Source organism: Herpailurus yagouaroundi, unplaced genomic scaffold, assembly GCF_014898765.1.
Source record: "Herpailurus yagouaroundi ecotype Mexico unplaced genomic scaffold, PumYag 28, whole genome shotgun sequence".
Taxonomy (NCBI): domain Eukaryota; kingdom Metazoa; phylum Chordata; class Mammalia; order Carnivora; family Felidae; genus Herpailurus; species Herpailurus yagouaroundi.
This window is the reverse complement of record NW_024412376.1, coordinates 75,215,252-75,242,447: the sequence shown is the minus strand read 5'-3', so window position 1 is coordinate 75,242,447 and position 27,196 is coordinate 75,215,252. Positions and strand designations below refer to the sequence as shown.

Here is a 27,196-nt window from a genome sequence, read left to right as displayed (position 1 = left end):
GTGTGGCAAAGTATTACAAATAAAAATTCATTTTCTTCAATACGGCTGGCATCTTTCATCCAGTTATTTTAGTATTATGTGTTCAAATGCCAAACCAAAACAAAACACTGTTCCTTCCTAATGGATTACTTTGGTATCTTTGTGAAAAATTAATTGTCCATATGTTTGTGGATGCAGCTCTAGTCTCCTTATTCTCTTTTATTGTTCTGTGTATCTATTCTGTTTTGTTTTGTGTTTTAGTTTTTTTTTTTTTAATTTATTTTGAGAGAGAGACAGTGCGAGAGGGGGAAGGGCAGAGAGAGAAGAGAGAGAGAATCCCACTGTCAGCATAGAGCCCACTGTGGGGCTGGAACCCATGAAACTGCAAGATCATTACCTGAGCCCAAACCAAGAGCTGAATGCTTAACCAACTGAGCCACCCCGGCACCACTCTTTTCTTATATCAATACCTCACCTTTGTCGTTACTGTAGCTTGATAACAATCCGGAAATTAGGTAGTGTAAATTCTCCAAAGCTTTATTGTTCTCTGTCATCATGGTCATGGGCAGTGTTCCATGAGTGTGAAAATAAAAGATATAAACTTTGTTCCAAGAGAACTGGGTTCTCTCTCTTCTCTTCTGTGCTATTATTGTCTTATAGGTCATAATTATTTCTTTGTACATTTTATGTCTTTTAAAGAAGAGAATAAAGGACAGACATAGAGTCTTTTATATTAATCCACATATTTACCATTTCTGATGCTCACTTCTGCCTGTGGATTTTTTTTTTAATTTTTTTTTCCAACGTTTATTTATTTTTAGGACAGAGAGAGACAGAGCATGAACGGGGGAGGGGCAGAGAGAGAGGGAGACACAGAATCGGAAACAGGCTCCAGGCTCTGAGCCATCAGCCCAGAGCCCGACGCGGGGCTCGAACTCCCGGACCGCGAGATCGTGACCTGGCTGAAGTCGGACGCTTAACCGACTGCGCCACCCAGGCGCCCCCTGCCTGTGGATTTTAGTTAACTGTCTGATCTCATTTCCTTGCTCCAATATATCTCCAGTGCCCACTCTCATTTTTTTCTGCTACGATTGTCACAATATTTGGTCTTTATGTCATTTTTATAATTATTGGCTTATCCAATAATCTTTTAATCATTAAAAGAAGAGAAAAAATGAATATTTATACTGCCCTTTATATTTACCTATGTAATTACCAGTGTTCTTTGTACATATGGATTTGATTGACTATATGGTGTTACTCCTTTCAGTCTGAAGGACTTAGAATTTCTTGTAATGTGGGTCTGCTAGCAAAAAGTTTGCTCAGTCTTTGTTCATCTGGGAATGCATTATTTCACCTTCATTTTTGAAACACGGTTTTGCTGGTTAGGACTGGGATTAAGGTGAGGCAAGTGCGTCACTCACGTTGGGCACAAAATTTAAGGGAAACCAAAAATCTCAGTAATCAAGAAAAATATTCTGATGCAATATTTTAGAACCAAAATTGGTGCAGTAAAATCCACGATGGGCAAAACGTCAAAATTTCAAACAAAAGCAAGATGAGTATTATGGATTTTTCATTTCGCCTCAGGCTCCCATATAGTTTGGCATGGCACCTGCTGGCACAGATTTTTGACTCCTAGAAATTTAAATATGTAATGCCACTGCCTTTTGGTCACCACTATTTCTAATGAGAAGTCAACTGTTACTATCAATGTGGTTTCCTTGTACATAATTAGTTGTTTTCCTCTTGCTGTTTTCAAGGTTTTCTCCTTGCCTTTGGCTTCGACAACTTGATTATGATATCTCTAGATGTGGATATCTTTCTGTTTATCCCATTTGAGTTCTTCAGGCTTCTTGGATATGGAATGATTTGCATCAAATCTGAGAAATTTTTGGCTATTATTTCCTCCAAAATTTTGGGTTTTTTTCCTCTCTTCTCTCCTTCTGGGACTCCCATTACACACATGGGGGTATGTTTAATATGTTCACAGGTCTCAGAGGCTCTGTCATTTTTCTTTATTCTTTTTTCTAACCTTTCTTCAGATTGGATCATTTCTATTGATCTATCTCCAAATTTCCTGATTCTTTTTCTCTGCCCGCTCATATTTGCTTTTGAACAGCCCTCCCCCTGCCCGCCCCCCCCCCCCCAGGAAATTGATGTCTCTGACTAGTTGTTTGTTTGTTTTAATTTTTTTTATTTTTAGATCTGGCTTCCTAGAATTTCCCCTGGATCAGCATAACTCTCAGCCTATAACAGGTCAGAGGTTTGCTTTGAGGCTTCTACTCTTTGCCATTGGCTCTATATGTGGCTTGGGGAATGCTTTGAAACTACAGGCAGTTTACAAGTCTGCCCCAGATTTCACTTTCTGCGTGCACAAGGCCCCATGTTCAGCCAATGACAGATAGCCTTCTCCAGTCTTTCTAGTGTGTAAGCATGTCCTTGTGTATGAATGCAATCTTCCTGAGCCCTAGAAATACATGGGAGCTTACCAAGACCCACTATTCTATCTCATTTTCCAGATCTCCTTGTTAAATTTCTTGCTGTTCTGCTAATCTGTTACTTGTTCCAACTAGTGTGATCTCAGGCTAACTGCAATGTTGGCTTCCCTGCATATTTGCCAGAGATCATTATTATTATCATCAACACCAGTGGGCATGTGTTTTTCTGCATTCTGTTTCAGATCAATCAGTCTGCTCAGGCACTGAGGCTGCCCATCTTCACAGCCTGTTCTGCCCTGGTAGAACTCTGTGCCACGAAGCTGATGGGACATAGGATACAGAAAGGATGCAGCCTCAGCCTAAAACTTCACAAATTCCCGCTGCTGGTACAGTGGTTTAGTAATTTTTGTTGAATCTATGCTTCTCAAATTGTTATATAACTGTGGTGAATTTCCATAGTTTTGAAATCATTATTTTTGAAAAATTGTATCTAGTTTTTAACATTACTCTTTGAGGCAAGTATGTGCTAAGCTTGTCTCTGAGAGGAGAGAATCTTCTTTCTGGCCATTCTGGAAGTCCTCTGCAAGGACTTCCTTAAAGCCACACAGCATCACTTCTGCCTCATTCTATTGGTCAAGGTGAATCACAAGGCCAGCCATGTTAAGAAGTTGGAAACATAAGCCCTACCTCTTGATGGGAAATCTGACACAAAGTTGCAACGCTAATAGGCAAGCATAGAGGTACAGGACAACTGTTGCAATCATCTTGCGAGCAATCGCTCACAGTGTGAAAAGATATAGACTGAAAATAGAGAGAGAGAGAAGCAGAGATGTGTATATGGCTACAGATATGGATTTAAACATTATATCATTATATCATTATAACTTCCTTATCCTTACCTAAATGCATTGTGAGAAGCAAAAGGCATGCTAAACAAGAAACAGAAATAAAAGGAGTCATTGAAAGCAAAACCTCTATTTTAGATCTAGTTTACAATGAAAGTCTTCGCAATGCCCAAATTAAAGTAAATTTAAATAAAACAGCTTGAGAAAAAAATAATGTGTGCTTGTGAAGGGACATCAATCACCAAAAGTTCATATTCTGATTCACCAGCACAGTTGGCTGTATCACAGTCCTAATGAGGCAAAATTGTGAAAGTTTCCTGTGCAGACAGAATCTATTTCATTCTCCCTCATAACAGCCTGATGGGGTAGGTAAGTACTACTAATGAGAAAACCAACTCATTAATTTGCTGACATAGCTGACAAGCAGCGGAAGCAAGATTTAAACCCAGACAGCCTGTTTCTACAGTCTGTGCCGCATTCCAAACAGTATTTTCCCACAACCCACTCTTTGGATTCCCTCAGGCCCATTCAAAGTCCTCTAGTTATATCTAGGAATTTGCAAGCATGTGACCCGTGCAGATAAGACTTTCAGCTGCTGCGCCATAGCCACCATTTTCTCTAACATTCCTGCTCTGTTCTGGTCCCCATGGTTATGGCCCCTCAATCAGCCAAGCCTCAGGAAGGCACTGGCTGTTGATGTGTAGTAGTCTACTGCTGACCCTCTCATGCCATTGGTCCTTATGCCCAGTTGCAGGTACAGCCACTAACACCCAGCGGGGTCGGTGCCGCCATCCCTGGCAAAATCTTCTGTTGCTGGCAGACGTCCCACCCTGTCAGCAAGAGTGCTGAACCGGGTCAGGCCTCTCTGTCTCTCTGTCACTGCATGGCCTCAGCCAAAAGTCAAGGTGGGCAACCTGAGTCAAACAACAAACAGCCGTCTTCAGAAATCACCCTTCTCTTGATGTGGAGTACTGGGCTAGAATATACTTGAGGTCTCTCTCTTCCCTTACGATGACTTTTGCTTCAAGAGGTCATTCAATCCAGGGGCGCCTGGGTAGCTCAGTTGGTTAAGTGTCTGACTTTGGCTCAGGTTATGATCTCGCACAGAGCCCTGCGTCGGGCTCTGTGCTGACAGCTCAGAGCCTGGAGCCTGCTTCGGATTCTGTTTTGCTTTCTCTCTGCCCCTCCCCTGCTCACACTCTGTCTCTGTCTCTCTCAAAAATAAATAAGCATTAAGAAAAATGTTTTTTTTTTAATTTTTTTTTCAACGTTTATTTATTTTTGGGACAGAGAGAGACAGAGCATGAACGGGGGAGGGGCAGAGAGAGAGGGAGACACAGAATCGGAAACAGGCTCCAGGCTCTGAGCCATCAGCCCAGAGCCCGACGCGGGGCTCGAACTCACGGACCGCGAGATCGTGACCTGGCTGAAGTCGGACGCTTAACAGACTGCGCCACCCAGGCGCCCCAAGAAAAATGTTTTAAAAGAGGTCATTCAGTCCAGATGTAAATAGACTCTTGGTGTCTCTGCATCACCAGTCCTCAGTCTCTTGACTTATTGAGATAAGTTTGAGAAATTCCCTTAAGTTCTGTTAAATGTAAGCTGAGATCCCCACAAAAATGTTATCTTATTTTATTAAAAAAAAATTTTTTTAACGTTTATTTATTTTTGAGACAGAGAGAGACAGAGCATGAACGGGGGAGGGTCAGAGAGAGGGTGACACAGAATCTGAAACAGGCTTCAGGCTCTGAGCTGTCAGCACAGAGCCCGATGCGGGGCTCGAACCCACGAACTGTGAGATCATGACCTGAGCTGAAGTCGGCCGCTTAACCGACTGAGCCACCCAGGCGCCCCCAAAATTGTTAAGAACCGAGTGCTGTTTGGCACTGGTCCCTAGAAGTGGCTATGTAGACTGGGCAATACATTGACATCAAACTCATGTAACTAGCACTATTATCCATATTACATGAATAACAACAGACTTGAAAAGTATTTTTCTGGTGGTTCTGATTCTGATAAATGGTATTTTCATATACAGGGGAAAGAATGGCTTTCACAAGAAATCGTGGGCTGACTTTCACCTTGGTACTCTAAAAAAGTTTATGTTGGTATTGAAGCTTGGAATACTTCATTAGGGAGAGCTGCCTGTTTAGTACAATTTCCTGCTTCTGTATGATTTTCAGGATGCTATTTTTTCTGGAGCAGTAAGGCATAATCTCTTGGAATAGTTTGTATTAACATTTTAAAGTAAAGCAAATTAACAAGTATAATTATGATTTTTGTTTTGGTTTCTTGGTCATATTCCCATGAGTGAATCAAAGCTGTTTCCCTTAGCTTTTTATTTTTATTTTTCCTATAAGTGGCCAAAAGAATTGAATATACTTCATGTCATTATTTATTTTTACCTATTAAGAAATTTACTAATGAGTAGGCTCTCACCCTATTGAGGATGACAAGAAAAGCATGGAAAATTGAGTACTTAGTTTTCCTTTAAATCTGAAATGCTCATTTGTCTGATTTTTTTTATGTTTAAATTTTTTTATTTCTACTTTTATTTTTTATTTTATTTTTTTACAATTTACATCCAATTAGTTAGCACATAGTGCAACAAGGATTTCAGGAGTAGATTCCTTAATGCCCCTTACCCATTTAGCCCATCTCCCCTCCCACAACCCTTCCAGCAACCCTGTTTGTTCTCCATATTTATGAGTCTCTTCTGTTTTGTACCCCTTCTTGTTTTTATATTATTTTTGTTTCCTTTCCCTTATGTTCATCTGTTTTGTCTCTTAAAGTCCTCATATGAGTGAAGTCATATGAGTTTTGTCTTTCTCTGACTCACTAATTTCACTTAGCATAATACTCTCCAGTTCCATCCATGTAGTTGCAAATGGCAAGATGGCATTCTTTTTGATTGCTGAGTAATACTCCATTGTATATATATACCACATCTTCTTTATCCATTCATCCATCCATGGACATTTGGGCTCTTTCCATACTTTGGCTATTGTTGATAGTGCTGCTATAAACATGGGGGTGCATGTGTCCCTTTGAAACAGCACACCTGTCTCCCTTGGATAAATGCCTAGTAGTGCAATTACTGGGTCGTAGGGTAGTTCTATTTTTAGTTTTTTGAGGAACCTCCATACTGTTTTCCAGAGTGGCTACACCAGCTTGCATTCCCACCAACAATGCAAAAGAGATCCTCTTTCTCCGCATCCTCGCCAACATCTGTTGTTGCCTGAGTTGTTAATGTTAGCCATTCTGACAAGTGTAGGGTGGTCATTTGTCTGATTTTTTAAACATAATCTGTATATGTGGAAATACTAGCCATAGGTAAAGTATATAATTACCTGAGAATTTTATTTTTTTGAGTTAACATATTTTAAAAAGTTATTTCCAATTCTGCAGTGTTTTATGATTTGGTTTGAAAGTGTCATAATTCAAGAACACTCACTGAAAAGGTATTTCTTTTAAAAATACAACCCACAAAGAACCAAGACCCATGAATTCTCAAACATAGTATATTTGCTAAGTTAATGTCTTTTTAGTTCTCATGGTCTTAAAATTATTCACTTAGAAAGCTATTCTTTGAGTACAAAAGAAATATTAAGAATGGTATTTTTTAAAATAGTAAAACGAAGGTATAGTTGACATTTTTGCTTTGGACTATAGAACTATATATAATTATATAAATCATAATTAGGGGATATTTTTTTTTTTAATTTACAAAATGGTTGGATACAATTTCCATTGTAATGAGCAGAGGAGACTACATATTTGGAAGGAGATTTACCTGAAAATAACAAACTGTTGGAATTCTTGGGATTTGTGTGCATGGGCAGTTCTGTTCAAATTAGTGCAATCTCTTCCTACCACTCCCTCTTAGTCTCATTTATTTTATGTACACTTTAGGGGAAAGCATTTTTCTAGATCTAATGTTTTTGCATGGCTTTACATAGTTACAACCACCTTTGTGTAATAGGTCCTAAATCATTATATGCAATTGTAAGCATGTTTATGTGCTTGAACTGTAAGGTTTCGCAAAAGAAAGTACAAATAACGTTTCATCACGTGAAATCTGCAAGTAAGTAATTTTAAATGGGGCAGATTTCCCCAAAATATCTATTCCAGGACTATTTGTTCTTGTCTTATTTGGGTACATATCTCTAATAATGCTTTAGCAGATAAAGAGATAACAGACACATCTTTGACTTCTCCTCTGCAATTGGAGGGTCTGAGTTTCAATTGCACACATAATAACTACTCCCAGGAGCATTCAAAAACATAACACTCACGCTCACGTTAACAAGAAGATCAATTCTCTTCTATGCTAGGTTCTGCCTTCCTTGATATATTCCAGAATTTCACAGGATGCTTACTTACTATGAAAGACCAGCCATATTTGCCTTTGGCTTGCTGCTAGAATCAGAAGTCAGATTGTTCTGTCTCTGAGAATGACAAGCTCCACAAATGCTGTGAGAAGCTGGGTGTCTAAAACGGGCTATGCTGTTTCTACATGTTAATGGAGTTAAAACCTGTATAGTCTAAGGAAATTCTCCATTAATCCTAGCCAGCATTGGATCATGTTACTGGTGCCTTCATGGTGGTTGCTGCAATCACCAGAGTCGTTCTTCAAGGTGCCAAGAAAGGATAGCCATCATCAAGCCACAAGTATTAGCATTAACACTGGTCTGAGCTTCAAATGTGACGGTTCTTAATGTCACTCAGACTACCGCCCTTTAGATATGAAAGTCCCACACTCCCACCCCATGGAAATGGATGACTAATCTGGGAGCGGTACTAATGTCTTCCAGCCATAAACCCAAACCTACAGCTCCCCCTGACTACACAGTTGGAGCACAGATCAGCTCACCAATTCTCTTTCTACCTTCATAGAAACTTTTTTCCCTAGGACCTTCCATGCCCTTCCCTGACCTAGTCAGAGCACATGGATCCATTAATTTTGGACAGTTTCTACTGTCATGCCTTCAAATTCACTAATCTTTTCTGCTGCAATGTGTGAGCTACCATTAATCCTGTCCAGTGTATTTCTGAATTCAGACATTGTAGTTTTCATCTCTGGAAGTTCAATTTGGCTATTTTTACTTCTTCCACATCTACTTAACTTTTTGAACATACAGAATATAGTTATAATAATTGTTTTACTGTTTTTGTCTATTTCTTTTTTAAAATTTTTTAATGTTTGTGTATTCTTGAGAGAGAGAGAGCAAGTGGGGGAGGAGCAGAGAGAGAGAGAGAGGGAGACACAGAATCTGAAGCAGGCTCCAGGCTCTGAGCTCAGCACAGAGTCCGATGCGGGGCTTGAACTCACAAACTGTGAGATCATGACCTGAACCGAAGTTGGACGCTTTACCAATTGAGCCACCCAGGTGCCCCTTGTCTGCTATTTCTAACATGTATGTCAGTTCTGGTTTTAATTGATAGATTTTTCATCCATCTAACGTTCCTGTTTCCCACTCCTCTGCATGCCTAGCAATCTTTGACTGGATGCCAGGTGTTGTAAATCATGTTGAGTGATGGATATTTTTGTATTCCTATCAATATTTTTGAGCTTTGTTCTGGGATATAGTTAAGATAGTAGGAAAACACTTCGATCCTCTGGGTCTTGTTTTTAAGATTTATCAGGTGAGACCAAAGCCATGTTTAGTCTTTGGCTAATTATTTCCCATGGCTCTGACTAAACCCTTCAATCTATCCAATGCCCTGTGCACATAGAGATTTTCCATTTGACTGACACTCAGGAACTATACCCAGCCTATGTGTGCTTGTATTATCCTCTTTGGTTCTTTCCCTTGTCTCTAACAGTTTCCTTACGTAGATACACTGAGTATTGTGTCACACAGTCAGGGGGGCACACTGTAGAACTATGGGTTTCCCACTCCTCTTTGGTACCCTGCCCTGTGACCTCTAGTTGCCTTGGCTTCCTGGATTCTTAGCTCCATCTTTTCAACACCTGGAATCTGTTAGGCTCCTCCTGTGTTCCCCTTCTCTGAACCACGGCCTGGAAACTCACTTTTTCTGGGGAAAAAATGGGCTCATCTAACTTGTTTCCTCTCTTGCAAGGGTAACTATCCTAAGTTGCCTGATGTCTGCTGTCCTGAAAATCATGTATTTCCTTTCTCCCCATTTTTTATAGTTTCAGATGGAAGCATAAATCCAGTGCCTGTTAGTCAGTCTTGGATGAAAGTGTAAATCCACCCAATTTTGAATATCAGGCAGACTTCAAAAATCTTCCATCTTGGAAAGGAAGATCTGAAGGAGTGATGTTTTGAGATTGTCTGAATAAGAGAGATAGCAATCTTATTAGAAGAAAAGACCTAAAGCTGTGTTTACATAGTATTTTACATAAGACTGAAAAAAACTCACATTCTATCAAAGAATGAGGGAGATTGTGGGGGGGGGGTGGCTAACCCTACTCTTGGTGCTGCCATTGGGTTGGGGTCTTAATGTTTGTTCCACCAATAAGTCCATGGGATTCTTATGAAATCTTTCCTCCATAACAGACATCATATTTGAAAAGTTTCGCCCACACAAAATTAAAATTGTACCCACCCCTTCTCAACAACTTCACCCGTGGAGAGGACAATACTTGGTAGAATGTAATAAATATATCAGGTCCTTCTGCCTTGGAACTTTGCATAGACTGGCTTATTAGTTCTGTATTTGGGATGCAGTGCAAAAGGGAACACAGTGTGAGGTACCTCAGGAGTGGAATGAAGCCAACAAGCATACTCTTGCTGAAAATATTGGTTACATTTGCCAGATTTATTGCACTATCCATATTTTATGTGGCGATAAAGCAGCCCAGCCTGTGCCTTTATGAAGCCTGGGTAATTCTCCAGAGTAGAGTTGTAGGGACCATCAGAGGAAGACAGAGAATTTATTTTTCCTTCCACGCATGAGGACACACCGATTTAAGAAACACCTGCCATGGGGCGCCTGGGTGGCTCAGTGAAGCGTCCGACTTAAGCTCAGGTCATGATCTCACGGTTCACGAGTTCGAGCCCTGCATCCAGCTCTGTGCTGACAACTTGGAGCCTGGAGCCTGCTTCAGATTCTGTGTCTCCCTCTCTCTCTGCCCCTCCCCTGTTCATGCTCTGTCTCTCTCTGTCTCAAAAATAAATAAACGTTAAAAAAAAAGAAACACCTGCTTTCCACCTGAGTTCTTACAAAAGCTACAGTTTCTGGCACCTCTAAAGCAGACACCATATTTTGCAAGAACCCACAGACTCACCCACATGGAAATAAATACATTTTGGAGCCAGAAATAGCCAAAGGAAATAGCCAGAAATAGCCAGAAATAGCCAAATGTTGAAAAAGAAAACCAAAGCGGGAGGCATCACAATCCTGGACTTCAAGCTGCATTACAAAACTGTAGTCATCGGGACAGTATGATATTGGCACAAAAACAGATACATAGATGAATGGAAGAGAATAGAGAACCCAGAAACAGAGCCACAACTATGTGGTCACCTAATCTTTTTTTTCACCGTTTATTTATTTTTGGGACAGAGAGAGACAGAGCATGAACGGGCGAGGGGCAGAGAGAGAGGGAGACACAGAATCGGAAACAGGCTCCAGGCTCTGAGCCATCAGCCCAGAGCCCGACGCGGGGCTTGAACTCACGGACCGCAAGATCGTGACCTGGCTGAAGTCGGACGCTTAACCGACTGCGCCACCCAGGCGCCCCAATGTGGTCACCTAATCTTAAACAAAGCAGGAAAGAATATCCAATGGGAAAAAAGACAGTAGCTTCAATAAATGGTGTGGAAACCATACAGAAAAATAAATCCAAAATGGCTGAAAGACCTAAATATGAGACAGGAAATGATCAAAATCCTACAGGAGAAAATAGGCAGCAACCTCTTTGACCTCAGCCATAGTAACTTCTTACTAGACAAGTTGCTGGAGGCAAGGGAAACAAAAGCAAACATGAACTATTCAGACCTCATCAAGATAAAAAAGCTTCTGGGGCACCTGGGTGGCGCAGTCGGTTAAGCGTCCGACTTCAGCCAGGTCACGATCTCGCGGTCCGTGAGTTCGAGCCCCGCGTCAGGCTCTGGGCTGATGGCTCAGAGCCTGGAGCCTGTTTCCGATTCTGTGTCTCCCTCTCTCTCTGCCCCTCCCCCGTTCATGCTCTGTCTCTCTCTGTCCCTAAAAAATTAAATAAATGTTGAAAAAAAATTAAAAAAAAAATTAGAAAGATAAAAAAGCTTCTGCACAGTGAAGGAAACAATCAGCAAAACTAAAAGGCAGCCTACAGAATGGGAGAAGATATTTGCAAATGATGTATCAGATAGAAGGTTAGTATCCAAAATCTATAAAGAACTTATCAAACTCTATACCCCCCAAAACAAATAATCCAGTGAAGAAATGGGAAGAAGACATGAACAGACACTTTTCCAAAGAAGACATAACAGATGGTCAACAGACATATGAAAAGATGCTCAACATCACTCATCATCAGGGAAATACAAATCAAAACCACAATGAGATATCACCTCACACTGGTCAGAATGGGTAAACTTAACAACTCGGGAAACAACAGATGTTAGTGAGGATGTGGAGAAACAGGAACACTTTTGCACTGTTGGTGAGAATACAAACTGGTGCAGGCACTCTGGAGAACAGTATGGAGGTTCCTCAAGAAATTCAAAATAGAGCTACCCCATGACCCAACAATTGCACTAGTAGGTATTTATCCAAAGGGTACAGATGTGCTGATTTGAAGGGCCACCTGCACCCCAATGTTTATAGCAGCACTATTAACAATATCCAAAGTATGGGAAAAGTCCAAATGTCCATCTACTGAAGAATGGAGAAAGAAGATGTGGCATATGTATAATGTGGAATATCACTCGGTGATCAAAAAGGATGAAATCTTGGCATTTGCAACAATGTGGATGGAACTATCATATATTATGCTAAGCAAAATAAGTCAGTCGGAGAAAGACAAATACCATATGATTTCACGCATATGTGGAATTAGAGACACTCAACAGATGACCATGGGGGAAGGGAAGAAAAAAATAAGATAAAAACAGAGAGGGAAGCAAACCGTAAGAGACTGTTAAATACAGAGAACAAACTGAGGGTTGCTGGAGGGGAGGTAGGTGTGGGATGAGTTAAATGGGTGATAGGCATTAAGGAGGGCACTTGTTGGGATGAGCACTGGGTGTCATATGCAAATGATGAATCACTGGGTTTTACTCTTGAAGCCCATACTACACTGTATGTTAAATAACTTGAATTTAAATGAATAGACTTAAAAAAAATAAATGCATCTTTAAATTTTCAAGAAAGTTCACAAGAACGGCGGCTTTACATGCTGTGAGAAATATAGAAGTGTCTGACATGAAAGTGCCTGTGATCTAGGAGGGAAATAAGTCACATATTTATTAAAAGTAGCATGAGAGAAGGAGAGGTCAATAACAATATCACGTGGCAATAGAAGAAATGTCAAAGGTAATCAAATATGTGGTAGAGGGAAAAAAAAACGTTTTTCAGCTCAAAAGGCTGTGCAGTCACTAGCTGGCATGGCTTAAAAAGGCCTCGTGGAAAAAAATGAGGCTTATGCTGAGCTTGAGAGGATTTCAATGAACAGATTTTGAATCCCCCCGCTACACCCTCCCCAAGAGCCCATTCTGAGTCATTTCCATAGAACTTGCATTTCACCAGATCACCTTCAGAGGTAAAGGAGAGTTTCAAGAAAGGGAGAGCGGCAACCATTATGACATTCTGCATTTCTCACAGTCGAAACGGTAAAACATTAAGTCCTAGAGACAGGTGAGTCCCAGATGCTCCTGGTTCTCAAGCTGTGGCAGTCCCACAAAACTGCTTGCAGACTCTTAACCTCCACCAAGGCGAGGAAGGAGAGCCATCATTCACAAGGTGGGAACCGTTTCACTGAGTAGGAAATAGTGCGAGGAATCACCCATCATTCTGATCATTACCCGAGTCAGTGAACACGACTGACGGACAAGACCCAAAGCTGTTCCAGAACTGCTGTGTATGTTCAGGCCAGACTGGTAGCATCATTTTTCTGCTGTCTGTGGAAGTATCTTCTAGACTGGATGCTTGGAAAACTGCTGAACGCGGGACTGCTTGCCAGTGAAGCAGAGAGAGGATGCTGCTTACTCCTCCCCTCCCCCGCCCGGGACACAGAAGAGCAAAAATGTTCTGCACGTACCAAGAGGAATTTTAATAGAGCTAGAGAAAATGAAGACACATGGAATTGAAGAAATAAAGACAATTAAGCCCATGGGGAAGGAAAGGACAATGCTGTGTGCAAAGGCAAATTGGGGCAAGTTGGACCTCACAGCTGGTGAGGAGTGCAGGGTGGGTATTCCAATTGGAGCAGGAGGGAAGCGCTCACCCACTGCAGGGCTTATTTATAAGTGATCAGATTATGAGACCGTCTCTGGAGTTGGCTCGACTGTGTCATTAAAAATTTAGAGCATAAGCTTCAAAACATCTTAAACAAAGATTGGCATTTTATTCCATAGAGTTATCGTCACCATTATAATTACTCTTCAGATTGAAATTTCAGGAAGTCTTTATTTTATTTTCCACTTCCTACAACATCCAACATTTAATGTCAACTTAAAATTTTTTCTCACATTTATCATGTAAATTTTCAAATACCGTGAGTACGGGAAGAGAGCATTCAAAGATATAATGCCAAATCTTTGTTTTTATTATTCCAGTGCCTGAATATTTTAAAACCATTTCTATGTGAAAAGTAAGTATTGATAATTAAATCTGGCAATCCCATTGTAATTTATTCCCCTTTTAGAACTAAGTACCAGTAAGTAAATGAAGTAACATTACTGTTCACATCAGAAGTGGATTTTTATATGTTCCATTATTAATATTAAGATGGAGACATATCACATAGGGTGTTCATCAGGCAGAAGTGATTGCAAAATGAAGCATGTGAGAGACAGATAATCATATAAGTTAATATTGTTTAAATTGTTGTGTGTAACAGTCAACTTATGCTTTACTGCTAAAGGAATGCAGTAATGCAGATAAATGAAAAACACCAAGACATTATAACCACTATTCCAAACTGAAGCCAATTCCTTTTTTTTAAATTAAATATAATTTATTGTCACATTGGTTTCCATACAACTCCCAGTGCTCATCCCAATAGATGCCCTCCTCAATACCCAACACCCACTTTCCCCTCTCCCCCACTCCCCATCAACCCTCAGTTTGTTCACAGTATCCAAGAGTCTGTTATGGTTTGCCTCCCTCCCTCTCTGTAACTTTTTTCCCCCTTTCCCTCCCCCATGGTCTTCTGTTAAGTTTCTCAGGATCCACATATGAGTGAAAACATATGGTATCTGTCTTTCTCTGCCTGAATTATTTCACTTAGCATAATACCCTCCAGTTCCATCCACGTTGCTGCAAATGGCCAGATTTCATTCTTTCTCATTGCCAAGTAGTATTCCACTGTATATGTAAACCACATCTTTATCCATTTGTCAGTTGATGGACATTTAGGCTCTTTCCATAATTTGGCTATTGTTGAGAGTGCTGCTATAAACATTGGGGTACAAGTGCCCCTATGCATCAGCACTCCTGTATCCCTTGGGTAAATACCTAGCAGTGCTATTGTTGGGTCATAGGGTAGATCTATATTTAATTTTTTGAGGAACCTCCACACTGTTTTCCAGAGTGGCTGCACCAGTTTACATTCCCACCAACAGTGCAAGAGGGTTCCCATTTCTCCACATCCTTGCCAGCATCGATAGCCTCCTGATTTGTTCATTTTAGGCACTCTCACTGGTGTGAGGTGGTTTCTCAGTGTGGTTTTGATTTGTATTTCCCTGATGAGGAGTGACGTTGAGCAGCTTTTCATGTGCCTGTTGGCCATCTGGATGTCTTCTTTAGAAAAGTGTCTATTCATGTTTTCTGCCCATTTCTTCACTGGATTATTTGTTTTTCAAGTGTGGAGTTTGGTGAGTTCTTTACAGATTTTGGATACTAGGCCTTTATCCGATATATCATTTGCAAATATCTTTTCCCATTCTGTTGGTTGCCTTTTAGTTTTGTTGATTGTTTCCTTTGCTGTGCAGTTTTTATCTTGATGAGGTCCCAATAGTTCATTTTTGCTTTTAATTCCCTTGCCTTTGGAGATGTGTCAAGTAAGAAGTTGCTGCGGCTGAGGTCAGAGAGGTTTTTTCCTGTTTTCTCTTCTAGGGTTTTGATGGTTTCCTGTCTCACATTCAGGTCCTTCATCTGTTTTGAGTTTATTTTTGTGAATGGTGTAAGAAAGTGGTGTAGTTTCATTCTTCTGCATGTTGCTGTCCAGTTCTCCCAGCACCATTTGTTAAAGAGACTGTCTTCTTTCCATTGGATTTTCTTTCCTGCTTTGTCAAAGATTAGTTGGCCATACATTTGCGGGTCCAATTCTGGAGACTCTATTCTATTCCATTGGTCTGTGTGTCTGTTTTTGTGCCAGTACCATGCTTTCCTGATAATTACAGCTTTGTAGTAGAGACTAAAGTCTGGGATTGTGATGCCTCCTATTTGGTTTTCTTTTCAATATTACTTTGGCTATTCGGGGTCTTTTGTGGTTCCATACAAATTTTAGGATTGCTTGTTATAGCTTCAAGAAGACTGCTGGTGCAATTTGATTGGGATTGAATTGAATGTGGAGATTGCTTTGGGTAGTATGGACATTTTAACAATATTTATTTGAAGCCAATTCGTAAACACAAAAATGTTTTTAAACCTTCATGTTAACTGTTCATTCATGTATTGCCAAATTTATCAATAACCTTCTATGTGCCAGGTACTGTGACAGAGAAGAAATTATTAAATATTGCAAAATGGTTAATCTTATAATAATAAACACGGAATTTTATTAAATGTAGTGGGAAGAACCTTGGGCTGGATGTCTAGATGTGGCTCTTTCCTCATCCGGCTTAGTGACCTTTGGAAGGTTACTAAATCTCACCTTGATTTTAGTTTCCTTATCGGTAAGTGAGATTATATGTAAAATTGCTTTGCAGCCTAAGTTGCCATATTCTTATGAAAAACATATTCGCCTTTATTTTTAAATAAGTTATGGTTGGATAAAGTTTTAGGACAAACTAGAAAAAAAAAATGGGTAGGCTCTGATGCTAATGAAACCAGGCTCATAATTTCCATTTTGACCTAAACAGACTCACACCAGCTTTGCAGACAAGGGCTCTGATTCAAGTTTAGGGCGTGGGTGTGACAGATAAGTGGCAATTCAACCACAAACTCAAGCCCTACAAAGATAGCACCATGATTTCACCTTTGTAGACCAAAGGACAACACTGAGATTCATTGATTCAAGTTGATATTCCATTATAGAAACTAATAAGGAAGTCTCTCAAGGAACTTGGTGAAAGGCAGAAAGGGAAAGTGGAGTCAGGATAATTGCCCTTTTGGTGGCTACCTGGCAAGGTGCCGACAGTTTGAGAATGGTGACAGTGAGACGCTGAGGAAACCGGCAGAAAAGGCTTTCTCTATGTAGAGATGGAAGGTGCGCTCCTATGCTATGTGGAGTCGATCTTGTGACCATTTGAGGGAGAAAACAAGGCACAGGTACTGTGCATTGTTCAAAGCCAATTTTTGTTTAGATCCCCAAACAGGAGATATTTATGTTGTGCCTTCTGTGTACCTGGCACACTTCTAGCAATGGGGGTACAAGGAAAAGTCCCCGCTTGGTGGAGCTTACATTCTAGTTGGGGAGACAGACAATACACATGAATGCATAACTAAGTGGAACAGCTCCAGGTCCAGAGAAGGTTGTGGAATCTAGGAAACAGCATAATGGGATAGAAAGTGTGAGGAAGGAGGGAGAATGGCAGGAATAATGACACTAAGGTAATCAGCAAAGTGCCTCTGCGCAAGTGCCGTTCGAGATGACGCATGAGTGGCAAGAAGGAGGCAGACTTGCAAAGGTGTTGGGGAAATGCGTTTTTAAAGAAATAGCCCAGAAATGGGACTCTGGAGTGCTCAGGAAACAGAAACAGAAAGAAAGCCCTGGGGCGCCTGGGTGGCTCCTGGGTTAAGCCTCCGACTTCGACTTCCGCTCAGGTCCTGATCTCCCAGTTCCTGGGTTTGAGCCTCGCTTGCTTGGGCTCTGCGTTCTGTGCTGACAGCTCAGAGCCTGGAGACTGCGTCAGATTCTGTGTCTCTCTCTCTTTCTGCCCTTTCCCCTGTTCGCACCCCCTCTCTCTCTCTCTCTAAAAATAAATATATAAACTTTAAAAAAAAAAAAAAAAGGAACAGAAAGAAAGCTCTAGACGATGGAACCCCAGGGGATGAAAAGACAACTTGTGGTACTTGCGGGCTATGGAAAAAGAGTTTCAGCGTTGTTTCAATTGCATTGGGAATTCATTGAGAGTTTTAAGGAAGAAGTAATAGTACTTGCCTTTTAATTTTTTTTTAATGTTTATTTTTGAGAGAGAGAGAGAGAGAGACAGAGCATGAACCGGGGAGGGGCAGAGAGAGAGGGAGACACAGAATCTGAAACAGGCTCCAGGCTCTGAGCCATCAGCCCAGAGCCCGACGCGGGGCTCGAACTCACGGACCGCGCCGCGAGATCATGACCTGAGCTGAAGTCGGACGCTTAACCGACTGAGCCACCTAGGCGCCCCGAGTACTTGCCTTTTAAAAACATTACTCCGGCTGCTGTGTATTTTGTATTGTGTGGGATTGAGAAAGGAAAAAATAAATTTTACACAGAAAAATTTCATAAAGCTTTTCTTTAATAAAAAAGAAAAATCAGATTTAAAATGTGAAACATTCACTCTATCTGCATGTGTATCTGCCTGTCAGATGTCGTCAATAAAGGCTTAATAAGGCACATTTGCTATGTACTGCCCTGTGACCCACGTTGTAAGAAACAATCTCCTAGGGAAGGAGTAACGTTAAATGATGCCCAAAAGAGAGCCCAGGATGGGCAGGGTGGTGGGATGTGGGAGAGAAGATTGGGAGGGAATGGACAACATTTAAAAAATTTAAATTTAAATGTAAAAAATTTTTAAAAAGACAGTGCTGTACACATTCCACAGCACTTTAGAGTAAAGAAAAGCAATTTCCATGAAAGAAAAATTAGTTTCTTTAGTTGAACACATGTGCCAGACATTGTACCAGATACTATGAACCCAAAACAGCAAGAGATACAATCCTGAAGTTCTAGAGTTGTGCTGTCCACTGGAGTAGCCACTAGCTACATGTACGTACAGAGCCCCCAAATGTGGCTAGTCCAAATTAAGGTGTGTTGCCAACCTGAAATACACTGGAGTTTGATAGCGTGAAGAAAATGTAAAATGGGTCCTTAATTTTTTTTATATTGAGTTCAGTTTTAAATTTTGAGTACATGAAATGATAGTGCTCGGACCTATTGCGTGAACTCAATATATTACTAAAGTTAGTGTTGCTGGTTTCTTTTTCATTTTTTAAGGTGGCCACTAGAAAATGGAAAACTACATCTGTGGCTCACATCATGCCTTCTATTAATCAGTGCTGCTCTGGACTTTTAAAATCTGAACAAGAAAATGGCGAGTTGAAGCCACACAAGACGAGCTCTGCCAAATGCAGGAAGCCAGGAAAGAGAAGCTGAGGCTGTCGGGCAGCTACAATCCATTCAGCAGTATGTGAGGGGGAGGGAAGAGCCTTGGCTAATACCAATAAAGAATTGTCATTCTCAGGGCGCCTGGGTGGCGCAGTCGGTTAAGCGTCCGACTTCAGCCAGGTCACGATCTCGCGGTCCGTGAGTTCGAGCCCCGCGTCAGGCTCGTATCAGGCTCTGGGCTGATGGCTCAGAGCCTGGAGCCTGTTTCTGATTCTGTGTCTCCCTCTCTCTCTGCCCCTCCCCCGTTCATGCTCTGTCTCTCTCTGTCCCAAAAATAAATAAACGTTGAAAAAAAAAATTAAAAAAAAAAAAAGAATTGCCATTCTCATAAACCAATCAAACACGGAAAGGAAGGAGGAGGTACAATGTTTTTGTGGCGAGTGATGATACTTAGCTTTAGACAAATTATTACAGGTGATGGTGGGATAGCCAAGTGCACACAGACTGGCATAGCTTTGACCTTGAATCTCAGGAGAAAATTGGGACTGGCGATGAAATTTGGGAGTTTTCTGAACAGATGTGGTGACTGAATAATACAAGGGGGAAGAGAAAGAAAGAAAAATGTGTGACTTGTGGAAGAACTACATTTAGGGGAAAAGAGGAGAGAACCTTAAGAAGACAGAATAGGGAGACAAAAACCAAAGCAATGTAGTGTCATTGATGCTGAGGGAGAGAAGGGTTGAGGGCACGGAATGGTTCATTCTTTTTCCTCCGGTGCTTTTATTTATACGCCTTCAGTCTTCATTCACCAAACATTTAATAAACGCCTACTCTATGCCAGATACTGTGAGGCTTGCTGGAGACATGGCAATACACATTGGTGGTGAAAATAGTATAGTGTAGAGGGAGGGAGGACTGGGTGAGGAGGCTATGACGGTGGAGAGACAAATAGATTCTAAAGCTTTGCACAAATGACATTGAGTCGACAAAGCTATCAGTGTATCACAGAACCAACACAAGAACAGAAACGAATCAAAACAGCATGAGAGGAATACTGAATAAGGCATATAATGAAGTTAATAAAATATTTAATTATATTTATGTTTGGCGTGTAGATATAGTATAAAGCAGGTGCCAAACCCCAGCACCATTGACAGTCGGACTGGCTAATGCACGAGGAGGCTGTCCTGTGCTTTGTAGGCTCTTTAGCAGCATCCAAGGCCTCTACCCCCTAGGTGCTAATAGAAATCCCCTCACTTTCCCTCCCTGAGTCTTGGCAATCAAAGATGTTGCCAGATATTGCCAGATGTGCCCTGAGGGGAGGGCAAAATGGTTCATGGTTGACAACTACCAGCCTGAAGTAAAAATTCAGCAATTAAAATGATTATGTATGGTAAAGAATACTAGTTAAAATCATGCTGGAGGATATGTCCTTCAACTTTTGATATCTTAATAAATAGAATTTAACTTCTTATTCGTAGGAGGGTCCATTGGTAGTATGGAGTTGGGAAGGGGTATGTGATCATTGGGAAGTTGAGATTCTTTCCATCTTGTGACTCTTCCATTTTCAATATATGACTTCAGACTTCCCTGGGTGTCAACATTTAGCTGGCAGGCCAAGGAAGAGAGAGTGTGGGGTCACACAGGTGGTATTCACGGACCAGGTCTGAAGAGAATACTACCATTCCTTTCCACATTCTATTTGCTAACGTGGCATTCCATTTCCACAGCAAAGAAGGCTTAAAAGTGTTGGCGCCACTGTGAACCCAGAAGGAAAGGGAAATGTGCTTTATGAGCAATTAGCCAGTCACTGCCAATAAACCACAATTACCTTAGATCTCAAATGTAACTTTGTCCTTATTATCAGATTTGAATATCTACAACAGTCAACTTGATAAAATTGTTAGCTAAATCTCCACGTGTCTTATTGCCATGTATGGACACTGTTGCTTTAGGGTTGGCAGTCTTGAGTTTCAGTTGTTAAAGGAAAGCAACAAAACGAATTGGGGTTTCTATACTGAACAACGCACACTCATCATGCAAATGGTTTTATAAGCGCTTAGGACAAATGAGCAATGCTGCCCTTCAGAGAGATGCAGGATGGAATGTTAAATGTTATGACTGAAATCACAGATTGGATGGGAACTTGAACTGACAGCCAGGGTTACCTCGGGAAAGTCACATGGCTGACTTTCTGGATATGGATCCGGGTATAGTTACTTCATGTCTGTCATGCTGGAATTGAGACACAGGATCCATCCATCATCAGGAAAATGAAACAGCTTCATTAAAATCTTCTGAGGTGATAACTCACTCAGCTTCTCAAATCCATGACTTATTTGAAACATAGAATAACAAATAGTTTGCATTAAACAGCATTAGTGTGGCACACCTCTCATGCTTATTTTTTGTTCTTTCACTAGGCTAATATTTCTCATCATTTAACTAATAAGCTAGACGGTACCTATACTACGTAGATCACCAAACCAATTTCTCAGCACCCCAGGGAGGGAGGAGCACCCTCAGGGCATTAGAGGGCACAAAGTAATGCAAGAGCCACCCCACATGTTCAGGAAGGGGCACTCCCGATGACCTGATAGGTTGGAAGACCAGATAAATAAGCATACCTTATATATTGGACCTTGTAGTACATTGCTTCTTAGAAACAATATTGTGATTTGTTGCCCAGGCTGGTTGCAAGATCTACACAGTCTCAATGTAACCAAAATACAAAATTATTCAGGGAGGAGTCTGGACTAACCCACAAATAGTATTAAATTCCTTCTGTTACATTTGGAGGCAGCACGGTGTGGTAAGTAGCAGCTGGGGCTCATAATAACTAACTCACAGAACTGCTGGATTCATTAAAAAGACAGCAAATAAAAGACATCTGGTCCCAAGTATGTACCATGAAGGTTGGTTCCGGGTCATTCCATTTTCTTCTTCTTTCCTTCCACTTGAATGCAATTACATTTACTTACATTTGTTTCTACATTAGTCTGAAGTGCAAATAAAATGACCTTTGGAAAGCAAAATAAAAATATATTCCCCTCCCAGTACAAGTCTGTTCAGAAAACAATCAAGTTGAAATAGACATACAGAGCAGTGATGATGAAAAATAAGCATAAACTATCAGCACGCAGCTGAATAATCTTTATAAGAACGTGAAGAGAGAAGGCACCTTGCCTTGGCTATGGCCTTCAGGTCTTTATAAAAATGTTGACAGCAATTGGCACAGTATTTTTCATCTATGGATGGCCTTTTTTCTTCTTCTGAGTTACTGCAGTGAAATATACTGCAGCAAAATAAATCCTACAATGAGGGGAGGACAGCATAGGGCAGACATGGCTAGCTGACCCCCAAAGATGCACGCCCCTCTCCTGAAGGGTAGGGTTGTTGGCTGCCTGCCTGTCCCAGCCTCTTGGCTTTTAAAGGGAGTCATGTGACTATTTCTGGCCAGTGAGCCAGAGTAATGCTTCAGTAACTCTTGTGAGCAAGAGTAATGCTTAAGACAAAAGCATACTGAAAAGAGTGATAAACAAAAACCAGAAGACATGGCTAAGAAAACAGAGCACCAGGGGCGCCTGGGTGGCGCAGTCGGTTAAGCGTCCGACTTCAGCCAGGTCACGATCTCGCGGTCCGGGAGTTCGAGCCCCGCATCGGGCTCTGGGCTGATGGCTCAGAGCCTGGAGCCTGTTTCCGATTCTGTGTCTCCCTCTCTCTCTGCCCCTCCCCCGTTCATGCTCTGTCTCTCTCTGTCCCAAAAATAAATAAAAAACGTTGAAAAAAAAATTTAAAAAAAAAAAGAAAAGAGCACCAAAAGGAGAAACAACATCCCTGTTCCCCCAAGGATGACTTTGATCATTTTAATGCAGCTCAAGTCTTTACTCCCAAAGGAAACAACAATTAAAGACAACTTTATTTGATAAAATTAATGTGGTAATTAATAAAGAGATCTTCAAACCAGTGTTAATAAATAAAAATTGGAAAATTATAGTCCTTTCCTCTGAAAGAAATAAGTGATATTCCTGAAGATGAAGAATGGATCTACTAGGATTTTTCTGGGAAACAGGCTCCCAAATCATCATTGCTAGTATAATTCACTTGGCCCTCTCATAGACTGAAAGAACATTGGGTGAGATGTTTTCCCTACATTAACATGATTTTTTGCAGACTTCTGCAGATAGGAGAGAAGGAACAGAGAAAATATTGCCAAGAATTTTGACACTACAAGGACTGGAAGGGAATGTTGAGTGAATTAAGAACTCTAGGAGGTTTTGCCCCGCGTCAGGCTCTGGGCTTATGGCTCAGAGCCTGGAGCCTGTTTCGGATTCTGTGTCTCCCTCTCTCTCTGCCCCTCCCCCATTCATGCTCTGTCTCTCTCTGTCCCAAAAATAAATAAACGTTGAAAAAAAAATTAAAAAAAAAAAAGAACTCTAGGAGGTTTTAACACTCAGAATATACAGCCATTGCTTAGTGCACTGAGAAAATTTATAAAGATAATTTTGAAATTCTTAGAACAACAGAAATCTAGCCTATATTATCACTATTATTTTTCTTTTGTTGCTTCTCTATCCTACCACAGTCGCCCAGTGTATTACTGCACATTAGGGAACCCAATATAAAAGTAGTTTAAAATTACAGAAATAATAAATCCTTTTTGTTTATTTTCTTTGCTTTTCTGAATATTTTCAAAATCTCTACATTCTAAGAACAAAGCAGGGGTGTAAACACATGCTTTTAGAAGTATATACTAAAAATTTTTTTAAATGTCCATATTTTGGGGTACCTGGGTGGCTCAGCCAGTTAAGCCTCTGACTTCAGCTCAGGTCATGATCTCCTGGTCCGTGAGTTCGAGCCTCGTGTTGGGCTCTGTGCTGACAGCGAAGAGCCTGGGACCTGCTTGGGATTCTGTGTCTCCCTCTATCTCTGCCCCTCCCCCCTGCTCGTGCTCTGTCTATCTCTCTCTCTCTCAAGAATAACCATTAAAAAAAAAAAAGTCCATCTTTTTAAAATTTATTCTAGAATTCCTTGTCCAGTAAATTTTTTGTTAAAAATTAAATATTTATTGGGGTGCCCAGGTGGCTCAGTCAGTTGAGCGTCCAACTCCTGATTTCAGCTCAGGTCATGATCCTGGTTTAATGGGATTGATCCCAGTGTGGACTGAGTGTGGAGACTGCTTAAGATTCTCTCCCTCCCTCTGCTTCTCTCCCCCACTCACATGCTCTCTCTCTCTAAAATAATAATAATAAATACATAAATAAATAAAAAAGAAAAAAATTTTAAATATTTATTGAGTCAATATATATTTGTTGAATGACTGAATAGTGGCCTGCAGACACTTTTTGAGAGGTGGGTAAAGTGAACTGATTTTTTCCGGGGCGATCCAAACGAGTAAAAGAAACAAAAAGATTGTTGCTTGTGACTCACGAAACCCTGGTGCCCGTGGGTCACGTGGGTGGGGACTTCATGAACACGATCTGTGTATCCCAGAAAAACCTGCAGAAGGCCACTCAGAATCAGTCCGGAAACAACACGGAATAGAGAGGACACAAGCCTGTTGTTTCATTGATTTTTATCTTATATTGAATTACATTTGGATTTATATTGAATTCAATTCAATATTTATATTGCATAAATTGATAATTGTTAAAATTATTTAAATATTTTAAATTTTTAAATTTTTAAATTTTAATATTTAAAAATTTAAATATATTTAGGGGCGCCTGGGTGGCTCAGTCGGTTAAGCGTCCGACTTCAGCCAGGTCACGATCTCACGGTCCGTGAGTTCGAGCCCCGCGTCAGGCTCTAGGCTGACAGCTCGGAGCCTGGAGCCTGTTTCGGATTCTGTGTCTCCCTCTCTCTCTGCCCCTCCCCCGTTCATGCTTTGTCTCTCTCTGTCCCAAAAATAAATAAACGTTGGAAAAAAAATTTAAATATATTTAATTAAATATATTTAATTAAATATAATTAATTAAAAATATTTAAATATTTAAAATATAAAAATTTATTTAAAATTATTAAAATAAAATTATTAAAAATTATTAAAATATCAAATAAATGGAATAAATTCAATATTTATATTGAATTACATTTGGATACGTGTTGGAGGTTTCTTCTCATCATTATCTTTGAAACATCCTTCTTCTTCCTCTCTCCCTCTCTTCTTCCTTGCCTCTTGACCGTCTTTTTCACTCTCCTCTTCCTCATCTTCACTGCAGTGTAGTTCTCCATATTGTGCCAGTCATTGGACAAATTCATTATGACCGGCCAACCCAAGTTCGGTGTGGCATGCTGAACATTTTCTGTCCTGATATGTGCAGCTATTTTCAGGTGTTGGAAAAAGATAGTTGAGATCACTTAATCTGAAAACCAATTGAACCCCTTATAACTTTTGCTGAGGCCAAATGAAATATGAAGAATAGGAAATATAATATCACTGACCAAGGTCACAGTGAACATCACCAGCATGGGTTTAGCCTTCCCGATCAGCTAAGTCATATGCAATGTCACTCTCCTTTTTCGACTCTAGTGAAACCTTTACCGTTTGGAAATGCCTGGATTGACCATGGGTTTATAGAATTGACATGCCTGATAAGAGTGACCCTGTGGCAAGGCGAAGACCAACGGGTTCCCCTCCTCCCTGTTCCCTATGTTATACAGCCCGACTTGCAGATTCTGCTTCCTCCGTCATGACTCTAGCTTGTCATTATTGCCTGTTATTCTGCTAAACCATGGAGTTCAGCTCTGATCAACTAATAGGAGTAAAGAGCTAGACAAATAGTCACACTGTTGTATTAATTACTGACATTTTTGGAGTTGTTCCTAGTTCTCTGGTGAGTTGGCAGCATCCTATGTCCATACAAGTGCCAGTAGTCTCTGGAGTACATGTAATTCCTGGGACCTAACAAAAATCTTTAAATTAAAGCTCCAAGTGTAAAAGGGAGGTACACATCGTCTATTCAGTATTATAGTGGGTCTCTTGCATCAATCTACCTGCTCTGGAAAGGAATTAGCCAGGAAGTCCCTTACCTACTCAAGACCAGGTATGATTTCCATGTCCTCACCTCTAGGGAATTTCTTTCTGACCGTTCTTGAAATTTGAACTGAGTTTATTTTATCTCAACATTTCTGGCATATTATGTCCATGAATGCTTCCCATTCTGGATCCTTGGTGTTCTCTACCCTACATTCTATTTATCTATTTGTTTATTCGATAAGCAAACAATGAACACTTATGCTCTATAGGGGACAGATATTGGACTTACTTCCCTGGGTACAAAATGATAACACACATTGTCAAAAGGTATGGGCAGGGGGAGTGTGGTCTACGATCCATAATGAATGGCTTTGCATTCACTCCACTGGCTTGAATCTGCTAAGTGGAAACTGACCAGAGGTAGCCTTTTCAAGTTACCTATGTCTAATGCAGATTTTTCAACACAAGATTCATCAGTATAAACTGTTTAATCTAGGTGAGTGCCTATGATGGTTGATTGGTCTCCTTGTAGGAATAGATTCTCTTTGTCTCTCTCTCTCCTCCATCAGTGGCTGCCCTTGACCGTTGCTGTGGATTAGATTTGGCTTTCAAGATCAAGAGGCTCCTGCCACAGACTCGATACTTCAGTGTCAAGGAGAGGAAGGATAGCAAGTGCTACTGCAATGAAGTGCAGTGTCATCAAATTATGAGAGCTAGGGGCTTTGTATTTAGTAACCCCTAATAATTTGTTCCTAGATGTGTTCAGTGCACATGCTGGCTCTGCTATCCCCACGTAGCTGGCTGGATGTTTTACATCTACAACATCAGGCAACCCTCTAACATGTGATACTGATAAGATGCAGTGCCCTTCATGGGGTCTAGGCAGCCCTTACGGGTTGATACCAAGATGCTGTGGTAAGAACTGGGGCTGAGACTCAAAATTTACACAAATGGGTGCGTGTGGGTATGCACACACACTACATACATGGGTTTAAGGTATTTCATTTCCTCTATCAAAAATACTACATTTAAATAATGGGTCCCATGTGGCGGAATTTTGGGCAGAACGGGGGAGAGTTTTATATCAGTTGACCATTCTTTTTTTTTTTAATGTTCATTTATTTTTGACAGAGAGAGAGAGAGAGAGAGAGAGAGAGAGAGACAGGGCATGAGTGGGGGAGGGGCAGAGAGAGAGGAAGACACAGAATCTGACACAGGCTCCAGGCTCTGAGCTGTCAGCACAGAGCCCGACGCGGGGCTCGAACTCACAGACTGCGAGACCATGACCTGAGCCGAAGTCGGATGCTCAACCAACCGAGCCACCCAGGCGCCCCAGCAGTTGACCATTCTTAATCCCCCTTAAATTCAC

The 27,196-nt window shown here is 40.8% G+C and overlaps 1 long non-coding RNA gene across 1 annotated transcript; it reads right to left on the bottom strand.

The window, feature by feature from the left end:
• Positions 1-24,113: 24,113 nt before the first annotated feature.
• Positions 24,114-25,178, bottom strand: LOC121028789 (uncharacterized). Its single transcript, XR_005789446.1, has 2 exons — positions 24,941-25,178; positions 24,114-24,347 (listed from the first exon to the last, which is right to left on the bottom strand). It is a non-coding gene; the product is annotated as an uncharacterized LOC121028789 (long non-coding RNA).
• Between the last annotated feature and the right edge of the window lie 2,018 nt (positions 25,179-27,196).